This window comes from Lithobates pipiens, unplaced genomic scaffold, assembly GCF_037356315.1.
Source record: "Lithobates pipiens isolate NorthernLeopardFrog02 unplaced genomic scaffold, aLitPip1_a1.2 Scaffold_23, whole genome shotgun sequence".
Classification (NCBI taxonomy): Eukaryota; Metazoa; Chordata; class Amphibia; order Anura; family Ranidae; genus Lithobates; species Lithobates pipiens.
This window is the reverse complement of record NW_027507785.1, coordinates 244,624,399-244,641,891: the sequence shown is the minus strand read 5'-3', so window position 1 is coordinate 244,641,891 and position 17,493 is coordinate 244,624,399.

Sequence of the window (17,493 nt, the reverse complement as noted above, 5' to 3'; positions counted from 1 at the left end):
AGTGACTAACAAGTTAAAGGATATGTTCACCTTTTGTAACATGCTACATGTTACACCCATGTTACAAACGGAGCGGCGCCCACACCTCTTCTTCTTCTCTTCCCTGCTAGCTGTCACAATTCTAAAAAAATCTTGCCAAGCGGGGCTCTGCCCACCTGCCTGCATCACACATTCACAGTGTTCTGGCAGCCTTTGCGGCTGTCGGCTTGCAATTTTCAATGAACTTCCATGGCGCTGTGGAGCACTGCGGTAGTTCATTCTCTCTTCCTGTCAAATTGTGTCGGCTTGCCTGTACAGGATGCATGGACACACAGATACACTGACAGTCTGCAGGAGACCTGCATGGCACCAATGATCTGCTGATCACTGGTGCAATGCTTTAGAGGCTTCAAAAAACAAAAAATAACAAATGCGTATTTTTTTATGTGCATTTATTATTTTTTTGTTAAAAGATTAACTTATCCTTTAAAGTTGAACCCAAGCTAACACCTTTTAAGCAGTTACAGAAACTGTTTCTTTCTGTCAAATAATTTGCCTCATCCCTAAAACTGCCACTTTAATTAGACAGCTTGCTCTGTAAAGGTAGCTGGAAAAGAACAGGTTATCAAACTATGTTACATGGAGACTCAGAAAAGCAACAACTGCTGCAGTTATTATTTTGCCCATAGTTCCACTTTAAAGCTGACCACAAAATTGGCAGAATGTTCTAGAAAGTTTATTTGTTTTTCAGATCATTAATGGGTCAAATCATTGTTCATTTTGAACCATAGTGTGGAGGAAAAACAAACAAACACCTTTCTAACAGTGTTTATGGTTTTCATTTGGTAAAGTTCATTTAAAAGGTTATCCCTCTGTGGCCAGCTTGAAGTGCATGTAAACCCTCTCCTATACCCAGGGAAGTGAACAGCCTCAGATGATACATAGGAACATACAGAGCTGCAGTCTGAATAGACAAGCTCTCTGCTAATTTATCTCTATGCACCCTCCATGACACAAATTTCCAGCTTGTGTGTCAGAGAGCTTGTCAGAAGTTATCATGCTGATAACAGAGGAATGGAGCAACAGAAAGAAACGGCAGAGATTTGGAGAGAGATAAGTAAACACTACAGATATATGTGTCCAGATCACATTTAATGAATTGGGTTTACAACCACTTTAAGCCCTTTTTAGAGATGGCTATCCATACAGTAGAACTCAGAATTCTATTATATGTCACTGTATGGTGAATGTGAACAGCAATGGGCTTTTCAGTTGTATATGTTACTAGATACAGTGGGGAATTTTCTCATAACCTAGAAAATCCCTTTACAGCTTTTCAGTGGTATGTTTACAATATGTGTAATAAAGGTGAGAGATACCTGGAGGGCCTGGATACCTGAGGCACTTAAAATTTAAAAAATTTTCAAGTGGCGGCACTTGAAAAAAAAGTTTTTTTACCTGTAATGCATTATCAATATCCAATACAATGTGACATACAGTTTGTGTCTTTGAATCAAATTTTGCATAATAAAATAAGGTAAATTGTCATGTCAATTGCTTATATATATATTTTTTAATCACTAAGTTCTTATTAATTTTAGCACAAATAAAAATGTTCAAAAATAACAAACAAAAACAGACAATTTATAACATTGTTTCCATGTTTACATATGCTATCATACAGGCTATACAAAAGATTCCTCTAATGGGACTTTAACCGCTTCAGCATCGGAAGATTTTACCCCCTTCCTGACTAGAGCACTTTTTGCGATTCTGCATTGCATCACTTTAACTGACAATTGCGCGGTTGTGTGACATTACACCGAAACATACAATATTGGCGTTTTTTTTCCCACAAATAGAGATTTCTTTTGGTGGTATTTGATCACCTCTGCGGTTTTTATTTTTTGCGCTATAAACAAAAAAAGAAAGACAATTTTGAAAAAAACTCAATATTTTTTACTTTTTGCTTTAATAAATATCCCCCAAAAATATATAAAGAAAACTATTTTTTTTCCTCAGTTTAGGCCAATATGTATTCTTCTACATATTTTTGGTAAAAAAAATCACAATAAGCGTACATTGATTGGTTTGCGTGAAAGTTATAGCATCTACAAAATAGGGCATAGTTTTATGGCATTTTTATTATTATTTCTTTTTACTAGTAATGGCGGCGAGCTGCGATTTTTATCAGGACTGCGACATTATGGCGGACACAGAAAATTTTGACACATTTTTGGAACCATTGGCATTTTTACAGCGATCAGTGCTATGAAAATGCATTGATTACTGTAACTGGCAGTGAATGGGGTTAACCACTAGGGGGAAATCAAGGGGTTAATGTGTTCCCTAGTGTGTGTTCTAACTGAAGGGGGGAGGGGACTGTGTAGGAGAAGAGATAGATCGCTGTTCATACTCTGTATGAACAGACGATCTGTCACTTCTCCCCTTGGAGAACTAGAAATTTGTATCTTTACACACACAGATCCTGGTTCTCCATGTTCCCCGATCGATCGCGGGAGCCCGGTGGTGATCGTGACCGGGTACTTGCATCGGCTCCGAGGGCAAGCAGGGGGCGTGAACACGCCCCCTAGTGGGCATAGGGCGAAGCGACGTTACATAACAACGTTTCACCCAGCCGTGCCATTCTGCCGCAGCACAACTGCGGTGGCTGGTCAGCAAGGGGTTAAAGGGTGTTAACTCCTCAATGATCAAACATAGTTATAAAGAAATTTTGTTTTTATTAAAAAAGTAAAAAAAAACAGATAGGAGAAATATGATAAAACATCACAATGGATGCATATACAGATATAAATGTGAATTCACATGACTAGGGATGAGCCGAACACCCCCCGGTTCGGTTCGCACCAGAACTTTCGAACGAACCCCAAATTCGTACGAACGTTAGAACCCCATTGAAGTCTATGGGACTCGAACGTTCGAAATTAAAAGTGCTAATTTTAACGGCTAATATGCAAGATACTATCCTAAAAAGGGTTTGGGGACCTGGCTCCTGCCCCAGGGGACATGGTTCAATGCAAAAAAAAGTTTTAAAAACGGCCGTTTTGGCGGGAGCACTGATTTTAATGACGATTAAAGTGGAAAAAAAAGTGAAATATTCCTTTAAATATGGTGCCTGGGGGTGTCTGTAGTATGCCTGTGAAGTGCCACGTGTTTCCCGTGTTTAGAACAGTCCCTGCACAAAATGACATTTAACGAAAATAACGTCATTTAAAGCTGCTTGCGGTATTAATGTTATATCTGGTTCCTGCAATATGGTTGAAAATCATTGAGAAAAATGGCATGGGTAGCCCTCCCCGCCCATTACCAGCCCCTTTGGGTCTTGTACGCATATAAAGGGGAACCCCGTACCCATATTAAAAAAAGGAAATGCGTGTGGCCCCAGGCCCTATATACTCAGAACAGCAGTATACAGGCGGTGCAAACAAGACAGGGACTGTGTAAGTTTGTTGTGTTAAGTTGAATCTGTTTGTAATTTTCAACTGGTACATTTTTAACCACTTGCTTACTGGGCACTTAAACCCCCCTCAGTCCCAGACCAATTTTCAGCTTTCAGCGCTGATGCCCTTTGAATGACAATTGCGCGGGCATACAACACTGTACCCAAATGAAATTGTTATAATTTTTTTCCCACAAATAGAGCTTTCTTTTGGTGGTATTTAATCACAGCTGGAAGTTTTATTTTTTGCTAAACAAACAAAAAAAGATGCAAAAAAAAATAAAAAAAATCATGTTTAATAGTTTGTTATAAAATTTTGCAAACAGGTCATTTTTCTCCTTCATTGAAGTGCGCTGATGAGGCGGCACTGATAGGCTGCACTGGTGGGCACTGATAGGCTGCACTGGTGGGCACTGATAGGCTGCATTGGTGGGCACTGATAGGCTGCACTGGTGGGCACTGATAGGCACTGATAGGCATAGTTAAGGCGGCACTAATAGGCACAGATAAGGCGGCACCGATGGGCACAGATAAGGCGGCACTGATGGGCAAAGACGGGCACAGATAAGATGGCACGGATGGGTGGCACAGATGGGTGGCACTGATAGGTACCACTGATAGATGGGACTGCTGGGCACTGATAGGTGGCACTGATAGGTGGCTCTCACTAGCTATATAGGTGAGGTGAATATAGTGGTGTATACTGCGGTCAGGGCACGCAGACAACAACCACTACACAACAGCAAGATCGAAAATCGTCCGAAAACGATCGGTGTGTACTGTGTTGAAGGTACACAGAACACCCACTAACTCCTGCAGATGCCTTTATTATAGAACACTAGAGATAAAGGGGTATATACAGATGTATACTGTGCTGTGCTGGAGGCACACACAACTTCCAATAACTCCTGCAGATGGCAAGTGGGCTTAAATAGACAAGAGCTATGTAGGTGGATATAGCGGTATGTACTGGGTACAGAGCACGCAGACAGCACGCACTAGCTCCTAACACTACTGACTGCAAGCTCTATTATAATAGATCACTAGCTATATAGGTGAGGTGAATATAGCGGTGTATACTGCGGTCAGGGCACGCACACAACAACCACTACACAACAGCAAGATCGAAAATCGGCCGAAACCGATCGGTGTGTACTGTGTTGAAGGTACACAGAACACCCACTGCTTCAGACGCCAGCACACTACACAAGGCTGCCGCGCTGGCGGCCTTATATAGTGTGGGGCGTGCACTACACAGCCTGAGCTATGATTGGCCACAGGCATCCTGCCTGTGGCCAATCGTGGCTCTCCTCGCTGCTGGCGCTGCGATTGGCCAAGTGTGCGGGGTCGCAGTGCATGCTTGGCCAATCATGAGCCAGCAATGCACTGCGCCATCGCAGTGCATTGTGGACCGTGAGCGCCACACGAATTTGCCGCGAACGGACCAAAACTTTCGGACTTCGCCGAACGGGTGAACAGCCGATGTTCGAGTAGAACGTATGTTCGACTCAAACACGAAGCTCATCCCTACACATGACATACAAACGACCACTGAACTCTGTCGGATATTGTATACGACACAGAATAAATGCAAAAAATGTAGCAGCTCTAAAAAAAAAAAAAACATTAAATAAATATGACAATGTTAACTAGATGTAAACCAAACTATATGAATATTATTTCTACTCAACCCAAAATCAAATAGTGATTTTTAATTGGTGAATAACGGAATTACTAAAACATATATAAACACACAACTGATATAAAGTGCACAAGTGCAATAAGTGCAAAAAGAACTCTCAGTGGGGGTATGCCAACCCCTTTTACATAAAAAGTGCCTCCATGTTCAAAATATACATATACAGGCATACCCCACTTTTAAGTACACAATGTGGTTTATTTACTAAAGCTGGAAAGTGCAAAATCAGGCTCACTTTTGCATGGAAACCAATGAGCTTCTAACCCCAGCTTGTTCAATTAAGCTTTGGTAATAAACCCTAGAAGCTCATTGGTTTCTATGCAGAAGTGAGCTTGATTTTGCACTTTCCAGCTTTAGAAAATAAACCACATTGTATACTTAAAAGTGGGGTATGTCTGTATTAATCATAAAAAAAGTAATATAAAATCAAGATGAAAAATCGTGATAATATTATTACACAAATAGTGTCAAAGGTGCATGTACATAGGAAACTGTGACAACTATATTACACAAATAGTGTCAAATGTGCATGTGCATAAATCATACGCTTGTTCCTATATCACAATCCTTAGTGGTAAACAGTCCTTCATAGCAACAGTCTTAAATGTGATTTAAAACACTTCTGCTGACTTTGCGTGAAATAAACGCATATACGTGATCTCCAGTGATCATACGACATGCATAGGTGCAATACCCTTATGGTAATATGCTCACCTTAGAACGTGTGACTAGCTATTACACTTAGTCAATACACGCATATGAACCAATACAGAGTTCTAAGCTGTTTCCTGGATCAGCCGTTCGCCAATGCAGTAATCTCAGAGGTATATGAGAAAGGAAAAAAGCCAATAGTGCAATATAGTTTTTACAAAATGTATTAAACAACTTAAAAACCGATCCCCTGCCAGGGTACTCAGATGTACAAGGTGCGTCAGTGCACCGTTCTTTGTAAAGCTCAAATTATATCAAAAGTGGTAAGTGGTAAGGGTATGGCGTGTACCACATCTAGGCAGGTATACTGTCTCTCGCTCTGTCCTGGCCCCTTCCTTACGCGTGTCGATACTAGGGTATGACGTATCTTCCTCAGGAAGATACATCATATCATCCTGCCGTTGACAATAGCAATCTGTGTCCATCGAACCTGTGGTCGAATTTGCCTAACCTTAGCTCTATTAGTCCAAGATTATTCTACATAGAGAGAAAAGATTTGACATAGAGAGAAAAGATTTGACATTATAGAGACAATAGCAAAAAAGGTTGAATGTACCTAACCTAACTCTATTAGTCCAAGATTATTCGACATAGAAAAGATTTGTCATGAAGATTAGATGAAGCAGTCACCACGAGCGGACATAGACTATAGAAGAATTCTAATGTTGGTTGACTAGTAATAATAATTAATAAATATAATTATTACTAATGTAATACAACATTAGAATTCTACTATAGCTTGTAGGCGGGAACATTCGACTGGAAATGTATGATTGCAGCATCGTACAGTTTAGCTGCTCCGTTGAATCTTCTTAGAACATTAGACAGACACCATAAGCCTTCAATGACAGATTCAACCTTAATTATTTCGGATTTTCAGACGAATGCATTTTTTAACGAAACAAAATAAATAAAAACGAATTTCGGGAGTAACTGAATACATTTATTTTTTGGACGAAAATGAAATTCCGAAACAAAATATTTCAGTGTGCACATGTCTAACTGGCAGCAGCCACACCCCCCACATCTAAAGGTTCCTGGGCATTTGCAAGGAACTCTTTTACCCCTCCCTTAAATTCTCTAGTGACCAATTGCTCTTTCAGAGATTTTGCTTGTCTGAACGTGAATGAGGGGGCATCAGATACAAATGGGCCAATTGTAGGGTCCATTTTGTCAGTATTTCTCCACAATCTTTTTGATGGATTTTTGCTGATTTTAACAATTCGTTATAAAGTAGATAGGGTTGGTCTTGTTTTTTGTAGAGGCAAGGTTATATTGAAGATCATGTCGTGTTTTGGTACATGACATTCTATAAGCTTTTTTCAGACAGGTGGCTGAGTATCCGTGTGCCAGTAACCTTGCCTTTAAGTTGTCTGCCTCCCTCTTGAATACATCATTGTTTGAACAATTCCTTCTGGTCCGCAGATACTGACTGTATGGACTGGAGGAAATTAGGGCTTTGGAATGAAAACTACTTACATGCAATATTGAATTACTGGCTGGGGGTTTTCGCTATAGGCTACTTGTAAGTAGGCCATCTTCACCCATTTGAATTGTTACATCCAGAAAGGTGATTGACTCACAATCAAAAGTCATGGTGAACGTTAGGTTGAATACAATATTGTTCAGTTTTTGAAGAAAAAACGGAAGTCCATCCATATGTCAATCCCACACAAGGAGGATGTCATCGATGTAACAATACCATAAACCACGCACTCCATATAGGGAAACAAGTCTTCTGATTGCTTTAACATTCATTCTCACTCCCCCAGGTACTGGTTGCCATAGAATGGGGCACAGGAAGTCCCCATTGCTACCCCTGTACCTGGAGGAAGTGGGAACCATTGAAAGTAAAGTAGTTGTGATAGAGTATAAACTCCAGAGCACCCATCAAAAATTCATTAGTCTTTCTTTCAAAATGGCTGTTTTGAAAAATGACATGACAATCCCCTATGGTGTGGTATTGAACTGTAAAGAGCCTCTACATCAAGAGCCATCAACAGAATTAAGGTTTAGAGGGATATATAATCCATCAATGTTCTGTAGGAGGTGCATGGTATCTCCTATATAACTGAGTAAATTCAAGACGTATGGGCGTAAATGTCTGTCCACAAATTGAATAAGATTTTCGGTTATCAAGCCATTGCCCAATATGATGGGTCTACCCGATGGGCGATGCAGACTTTTATGAAGTTTGGGCAATGAGTAGAAGGTCGATGTACGTGGTAGTGCAGTCCGCACATAGTCCCATTCTGATTTTGACAGAACGTTTGCAGCGTATGCCTCATCCACTAGACTGTAGAATTCCTGATGGAATTTCTCAATCTTAGTGGAGGAGATTTCACAGTACCATTGTTTGTTGTTAAGAATTTTGTTGCACATGTCCACTTAATTTTCATTATTCATGATGACGATATTGCCCCCTTTATCGGAGGGTTTAATCGTAATGGTAGAATTGTCTGCTGTTTTTTAACTTTTTTAATAAAAATAGAAAATCTTTATAACTATGTTTTATCATTGTGGAGTTACCGCCCATTTAAAGTACCATTAGAGGAATTTTTGGTACAGCTTGTTTGATCAGGGATGTGGGCAGATACGCTTATCCTATACATATTAAGCACAACTTCCAGATATTTACATATTCTATCATAAAAGAGAGCATTAGATTGTCATACTAGACAAGACAATTTCCATAGTAATATATTCAGTCACAAAAGGTGTCTACTGAGAACAAGCAGAAGAAAAAAAAAGCAAAAAACGTGTACAGCCAAACCTGTTAACCAAATTTCTATGCATGCATAATATACCTAGGTTCAATGTGATGAGTGAAAGTAGCAATAAACTCCATAAAGATCACTTATAGGACCTTATCAAGTTGTAGTTTACTATGTGTACAACAGTCCTATCAAGGCATTTCAGCTGGCCATACACTACTATAATTTTATTAGAATTTTTTTTTTTACCAGTTAAAGTTTCTATCAAAGTTTTCAAAATATACAAACGAGTCCAAAAAGTACAAAAGAAAGAACATAATAACTGACAGCGACATTCGGTTTTGTAACATCGCAGAAAGAAAAATGACACGTGGTGCAAAGCATACCAATTGCAGAGTATAGGTACAATGTCATTCCAAGTACACAATGGAACATACTAAAATCTCATTCACCAGCTGGGAGGAGAGAAAAAGATAAAAGGAAAAGGGGGTAGAAGGAAGGATAAAAAGAAGAGGGTACCAGGAAAGGTAAAGGGGGTAAGAAAGAGGAAAGGGAGGAAAGAGAGACAACAAGGGTAGTAACCAAGAAATCCCACAGACTAAGGCTGCTAAAATCTGCAGCAATAATTATGAACCTAAACTGAATTTAGGGTCTCTGCTCTGGCATCTATGTGGCCCATTCAGTGTGTTCCACAAAAAGAGAAAAATAGAGAAAATTCTCAGCCCCATAGCCCCACATGTTTCACATGTTTCACCCCAACCACAGGGCTTAGATGTGGATGTAAGCTTACTTCCATGACTAAGCCCCGTGGGTGGGGTGAAACATGTCAGGGAGCGTGGCCTGGATGGAGTTAGGCTGTGCACATAACTGACTGACTCGTTTTAAAAAAGAAAATTGTGAATAGCGGCAGCCTGTGCCCCACTTTTTCTTATAAGAAAAAGTCTGCAGCCATTCACACATTATTAAGTCTCACTCTCTCACCAAAACATAACTACTATGAATCCAACCTGTGGTGCCTGTATCTCTGGAACACAGACCTTACCTCCACCTGATAATCTCGCTCCCAGCAGCCGCACTGCTCCGCCTGCAGATTTTTTGTGGCCAAGCCAAGGCAGATATCACTCCTCCAGGCATCTGAAGCTGACTGTAGGCGGTGGCAGCGGCCAGAACTATAGTCTAAGCATTGGCATATGCAGCTGGCCATCGCTGACCGTGTGTGTCAACTGAAAAAAAAAGCATCACCTGGGGCACAGGAAAATGTTTTTTGTTCCATGAGCAAAGTGCGTGAAAGGGCACAGTGCCCCCCCTTCCCTTGGGACCCGTGTACCTTGCACACTCTGCACACATGCTACTGGCTCACTTGCAGAATATACTGTTTGAGAAAATCTGCTCTAAATCAAATCAAGGTGAAAAACAGTAACTGTATATAACTGTGCATTATATGCCATTATTTTCATGGTCATGTAGCCATGCCCCCCATGGGGGTTGCTAATAGTTGGGGTTCACCTGTCACCCTGCCCAGCCCGGCATCCATCTCTCAGAGACGCTCAGAGACATAGAACAGTCCATAAGCTTTGGTTTTTATTGAGGGGATTGAACTCGGATGGGAAATGGAAAATGATGGGATAGCCAGAAATATTCAGTGCAACTTGCTTGGGACTTCTATATACACTCCAGTATATACACTCCAGTCCTCTCTCCAGCACTACACTTGCTTAAAGAGGAACTGCAGTCTGCTCACATAATTTGTAATAAAAAGATATTTGCTATTCTGAAGCTTCCCTCCAACCACTTTGCATATTATTTTATATATACTGTGATTCTGTACTTGCCAAATATGCTGCAGAAATCTCCCTCCACTGAGTCTGTCTGCATCCATTTTAACTGTGGGCAGCTAAAGCTGCTTCCTGTTCATTTCCTGGATTTACACATACACACAGATGCACACCTCCACATTTGCAGCTCTCATTGGCCCTCTTATGACTCCCCCCCCCCTCCCCTTCCTGGTAAACTCTCACGAGAGTGAAAGAGAGGGAGCTGTGTAAGATGTCATAAGCCTATGCTTTTTACCAGAAAAAATACAGGAAGTGGGTTATATAAGGTATTTACTGGCAGAAAAAAAAATGTTTTACTATTCAAAGTTAAAACAACAAGGGTTTTAATAGATGGAAAGTTGAAAAAATGACTGAAGGCCCGCTTTAAGATCTCTTATCCTTCACTCCTCTAGCACTTCACTTGCTGCATACCATTACTCCTCCAGCACTTCCCTTGCTGCAGACTGTTACTCCTCCAGACTAGCTAGCACTGCATGGTTAGGCCTGATAATAACTCAGCCAGGCCTCAGTGAATTGCCTTTTGCGGGCAGGGACTTTGGGCCCCTATGATGTAGAAATAGTTCAGGTGCTAACTGTCCTCTGCTCAGTTACCAATCCCAGATAGCTCTCTTCAGGCCCTGCCAGCCAGCTTGACTGCAATTACCTCTTTCCACTAATCTTACCCCAGTCCACTCTTCTGGTTGTGCCTCATCCCCCTCCCTACTGTGCTTCACTCTTCAGCCCTCTTGGCTGTGATTAGTTGTCCTCCCTGGAGTCTCTTAGCATTGTTCTCTCACGCTGTCCTTATTTTGCTCTCTCATGTGCCTCTCTTCCAGGATCTCTTCCCTCCTCCTGGATACACCCAAACCCTGGCCCAAGGTCACCCCCCAAACTGGGGAGCTCCCTGTGGGCCCCGACAGCCTCCACATTCTCTCACTCCAGCTCCTCCACCCAAAAACTCTCCCCTGGCTGGGCTGACCCTGGATATTTATGGAGGCCTGCCCCCTGAAAATCATTGAGGATTGGTCAAGGCTCCTTAGAATACCCACCTCTCCTCCTTTCTTTCTAGCACCTTCCAGAAAGAAGAGGAAGGTGACAGTGATGGTACCTGTGAGTCACGCAGCCCTGCCACTCCCAGACCAGAATGAAAACTAGGGATGAGCCAACCACCCCCCTGTTCGGTTCGCATTCAGAACATGCGAACAGGAAGAAAAACTGTTCGAACACGCAAACACCGTTAAAGTCTATGGGACACGAACATGAATAATCAAAAGTGCTATTTTAAAGGCTTATATGAAAGGTATTGTCATAAAAAGTGTTTGGGGACCCGGTTCCTGCCCCAGGGGACATGTATCAATGCAAAAAAAAGTTTTAAAAACGCCCGTTTTTTCAGGAGCAGGGATTTTAATAATGCTTAAAGTGAAACAATAAAAGTGTAATATTCCTTTAAATTTCGTACCTGGGGGGTGTCTATAGTATGCCTGTAAGGAGGCAAATGTTTCCCATGGGTAGAACAGTCTGACAGCAAAATTACATTTCTAAAGGAAAAAAAAAGTAATTTAAAACTACTCGCGGCTATGTAATGAATTGACGGTTCGACAATACACATAAAATTTAATTGATAAAAACGGCATGGGATTTCCCCACAGGGGAACCCCAAACCAACATTTTTTAAAAATCCATGGGGTCCCCCTAAATTCCATACCAGGCTCTTCAGGTCTGGTATGGATTTTAAGGGGAACCCTGCGCCAAAATAAAAAAAAATGGTGTGGGGTCCCCCCAAAAATCCATACCAGACCCTTATATGAGCACGCAACCTGGCAGGCCGCAGGAAAAGTGGGGGGATGAGAGCGCCCCCTCCTGAACCGTACCAGGCCACATTCCCTCAACATTTGGAGGGTGCTTTGAGGGAAAGTCATAAAATTTATGATTTTGTTTTTCAAACTTTATCGTACCCGGGATGTCTACTAGACTCTGGTTTGGACAGATTTAAGTGAGTTACTCCTAAGAATTACAGGCCTACAATATAAAACACCAAATTTCCATGCAAAACATTGTACCGCTTTCAGCACCTAAAATCTGACATAATCATACCGCCAGGCAGGTTAAAGCCCCATGCACACTCAGATTTTCTGCTGATTTTTTACCAAAATAATGTAGTGCAAGGGCCTGCCTGATTGCATACAAATTGAAACTCCTAAGGTTTGACCTCATATTATATGGTTTTGGTATGGTTTTGGTAAATCTGAAGGAAAAACTCAACTTAAGTTAATTAAACTAGCCAACTGGACACTCAAAGATCTCATCCAGTTCAGACTTGCTGGCATCAAGCTCACAAAGTACAATACACATTATTACAAGTGCAAACACATCCCCTAGCAGACAATAGGTGAGTTAATTTGCACAATTAACAATACAAACAGTGATCTCCCCCCTCCTCAGCCTAGTAGGCCATCGACTATAGCAGGAGACCTACTTACAATAAACACATTATGGCAGGGAACCCCAGTGGTTTGAGGGAATTACATTAACATCTACAATCATCGCTGATTTGAGGCATATAGGCCCCAAATATGGGTATGGAACCTCCAGTTCCCAGAGTCTGTGTGTTTGGGGAGACATGAACTTGAATCAGGACCTAGACCACTCCATGGATCCCCCAGGCATACCCCTTACAAAGAGTAGTGTTCCCTTAAATGCCAGGGCCCATAGTCAGTGTCTAAGCCCCCGTACGCACGGTCAGACATTTTGCCAACCAAATCCGTTGGATTTTGTCCTACGGATTTAGTCCGAAACTATTGCATACACACGGTCGGACCAAGTTGTCGGATTTTGCGGTTGCCAAGAACGCGGTGACGTAAGCCGTGTACGGCAGGACTAGAAAAGGGAAGTTCAGCACCACATCCGGCACCCTTTGGGCTCCTTTTGCTGATCTCGTGTTAGTAGAAGTTTGGTGAGAGACAATTTGCGCTTTTCAGATTAGTGATTCAGATCGCTACTGCTCTTCGGTTTGTGCTTGTCTTTGCGTATCTGAAAATCAGTGCGTGCAGTCAGTAAGTATTTGTTGATCATTGTGGACTATATCTTGGTATAGTACGCTTTGAAAGGCATTTCTTATTGTCTGCTTGCTTCTGCTATTCAGGTCGTTCTTTCAGGCCTTGCTGTTTATCTGTGCTTTCTGTTGTCCGTTCTGACCAGCCGACCGTTTTCAAACCATGCTTCGTCTACATACTCGTTGTAGAGTTTGTGCTGTGCAGGGGCTTGGTGTTGGGGTTCTTACTTTGACACAAGCCCGGTCCATTAACAGGGAGGGGAGGCGTTTGTGGACCAAGAATTAGTTGCGCCAGCGTCACCAGTTCTCACACATGCCTTTGTTCCGTGAGATCCGCGAGAATAATCCTGACGATTTCAGGAATTATCTCCGGATGATGGACCCTGTATTTCACCGTCTGCTGGCTTTGCTGACCCCTTATATCGCCAGGCAGGATACCTGCATGCGGCAAGCCATCACTCAGGAGCAGAGGCTCATCGCCACGTTGCGCTAATTGGCGTCAGGGAGAAGCCTTCAGGACCTCAAGTTCGCAACAGGCATCTCCCCTCAGGCTCTGGGGATCATTATTCCAGAGACCTGTTCTGCCATCATTCAGGTCCTGCAGAAGGACTATATGAAGCTAAGTTTTATCCTTAAACATCACATTATATGTATTTCATAATTGCTAATGTATGCATTTCTTTCCTCATTCCCTAATTACCATCATTGCAATATGCTCTAATTCATATGCTCTGCCCCTTTGTCCTCAGGCATATTTGCCTCACTAGCAATAAAAATAGATAAGATTGCGCTATGGACAAATTCTACCTGTTCACTACACAGGTTAGGAGAAAAACTAAATAAAATAAATTAAAATGAAATGAACTCAAGGGGTTAAAGCTGCCTGTGCTTGAAACCTGTCCCTAAAAATAGGAATAGGCTAGAAATCTAAAATGTAAATTAAGCTTTGGCGCTAAAACCTTTTTGTGCACTGTGGATATCAAAATCATATATAAGTGTGAAATATTCTATTATCACTGCTGATACTCTAAGGCCGCGTACACACGGGCGGACTGTTCGCCCAACCTTGTCCGCTGAACAGTGTTTGGGCGGACAGTCCGCCCGTGTGTGGGCTTTCAGCGGACAGTTTCAGCGGACAGTTGGACGGACAAAGTCTTTCGGAAATTCCGAAAAACTGTCTGCTGAAACTGTGTTTGAGCGAACAGTCCGCCCGTGTGTAGGCTACTTTCGAAATGAGCAAACTGTTCCCGCTCGGAAAGTCCGCCCATTTCGAGCGCGTGTACAGGTAGGCGGGGCCCGCGAGGGAGACGTCGCGGGCTCCGCCGCCTGGAATGGGCTTAAAGGGGAACCCCAACGCCGAAAAAAATCGGCGTGGGGGTTCCCCCAAAGTCCACACCAGACCCTTGTCCGAGCACGCTACCCGGCCGGCCAGGAAAGGGGGGCGAGCGAGCGCGCCCCCCCTCCTGAGCCGTACCAGGCCGCGTGCCCTCAACATTGGGGGGTGCCTTGGGGAAGGTGGGGCCGCGCGGCCCCCCCACCCCAAAGCACCTTGTCCCCATGTTGATGAGGACAAGGGCCTCTTCCCGACAACCCTGGCCGTTGGTTGTCGGGGTCTGCGGGCGGGGGGCTTATCGGAATCCGGGAGCCCCCTTTAAGAAGGGGGCCCCCGGATACCGGCCCCCCACCCTATGTGAATGAGTATGGGGTACAATGTACCCCTACCCATTCACCTGTGAAATAAAGTACAAAAAAAAACACAACACAGGGAAAAAATATTTTATTGCACAGCTCCGGGGGTCTTCCGTCTTCGGGGGTCTTCTCGCCGGACTCCTCCGCTATCTGTGTGTAGCTCTTTTACTAGCGGAGGAGTCCGGCTTTCTTCCTCCCCGCCGCCGGCCTCTTCTCCCGACTTCGGGGGTCTTGTCCCCCTCTTCGGTTCTTCTGCCGGGCCACCGCGCCTTCTTGTAGCTCTTTTGCAGGCGGTGGCCCGGTCTTCTGTCGCCGCTGCCTTCCGTTCTTCTGTCGCCGCATCGGTTCTTCTGCCGGGCCACGGCGCCTGCTTGTAGCTCTTTTACAGGCGGTGGCCCGGTCTTCTGTCGCCGCTGTCGTCGCCGCTGTCGTCGCCGCTGTCGTCGCCGCTGTCGTCGCCGCCGCTACCGCCTTCCGTTCTTCTTCTTCTTCTTGTTCTTCTTCTTCTTCTCCTGGAGATGTTGACTCGACGAGCTCTCCGGCCGGAATGCCAGAGCCGCGCTGTGCGGTCACTTATATAGTGACAATGGGGCGGTGTCACATGGTATATGTCACATGGGTTGGTCACATGGGTTGATGTCACATGGGGACTATGACATCGTAAGGGGGCGGGGTCACCATGTGACCAACCCATGTGACATATACCATGTGACACCGCCCCATTGTCACTATATAAGTGACCGCACAGCGCGGCTCTGGCATTCCGGCCGGAGAGCTCATCGAGTCAACATCTCCAGGAGAAGAAGAAGAAGAACAAGAAGAAGAACAAGAACGGAAGGCGGCGGCGACGACAGCGGCAACAGAAGACCGGGCCACCGCCTGTAAAAGAGCTACAAGAAGGTGCGGTGGCCCGGCAGAAGAACCGATGCGGCGACAGAAGAACGGAAGGCAGCGGCGACAGAAGACCGGGCCACCGCCTGCAAAAGAGCTACAAGAAGGCGCGGTGGCCCGGCAGAAGAACCGAAGAGGGGGACAAGACCCCCGAAGTCGGGAGAAGAGGCCGGCGGCGGGGAGGAAGAAAGCCGGACTCCTCCGCTAGTAAAAGAGCTACACACAGATAGCGGAGGAGTCCGGCGAGAAGACCCCCGAAGACGGAAGACCCCCGGAGCTGTGCAATAAAATATTTTTTCCCTGTGTTGTATTTTTTTTTGTACTTTATTTCACAGGTGAATGGGTAGGGGTACATTGTACCCCATACTCATTCACATAGGGTGGGGGGCCGGTATCCGGGGGCCCCCTTCTTAAAGGGGGCTCCCGGATTCTGATAAGCCCCCCGCCCGCAGACCCCGACAACCAACGGCCAGGGTTGTCGGGAAGAGGCCCTTGTCCTCATCAACATGGGGACAAGGTGCTTTGGGGTGGGGGGGCCGTGCGGCCCCCCCTTCCCCAAGGCACCCCCCCATGTTGAGGGCACGCGGCCTGGTACGGCTCAGGAGGGGGGGCGCGCTCGCTCGCCCCCCTTTCCTGGCCGGCCGGGTAGCGTGCTCGGACAAGGGTCTGGTGTGGACTTTGGGGGAACCCCCACGCCGATTTTTTTCGGCGTTGGGGTTCCCCTTTAAGCCCATTCCAGGCGGGGGAGCCCGCGACGTCTCCTTCGCGGGCCCCGCCTACCTGTACACGCGCTCGAAATGGGCGGATTTGCCTCCTCCTTACGTGGGCGAGTCCGTTCATTTCAAAAGTTGAGCGAACTGTTTGGCAAACAGTTCGCTGAAACAGTCCGCTCGTGTGTGGGCAAGTCCGCTCATGCAAATTTTGAGCGGACTGTTTGCCGAAACTGTTTGACGAACAAGGTTGGGCAAACAGTCCGCGCGTGTGTACGCGGCCTAAAGAGTTTAATGTGAACTAATGTGGAAATCTCCCAAAATCCACTATATACGTGATATTTATCAAATTGCGTGAAAAAAAAAAAATAGGATGTGTGTCTGTTGACTTACAACTCAAAAATGCACATGTGTAGTAAAAAATATAGTGAATCAATCACATGAAAATAAACAATTAAAAATATTTATGTGCTTAGTAGAAAATCATATGCAAACCAATATCTGAAAATTCATATGCAAACCAATAATTATGCTCTATGTTCAAAATCCTCAAAAGTGACAATCAAAAAAGCATTTGTGAAAGTACCAAGAAAAACTAACAAAAATCTTATAATGTCCAACAGAAATTTTTTCAAAGTCGCATCATCTAGTTGCTGGAAAAACGCATGGAACTTTTGTCAAATGAGGAAGGTAGAGCAAGGTGACTAGTGCAGAAGGATTAAATGCATTCCTCTCCGGTGCGCCACTCTGTGTTAGGAAAAAGATATATATATG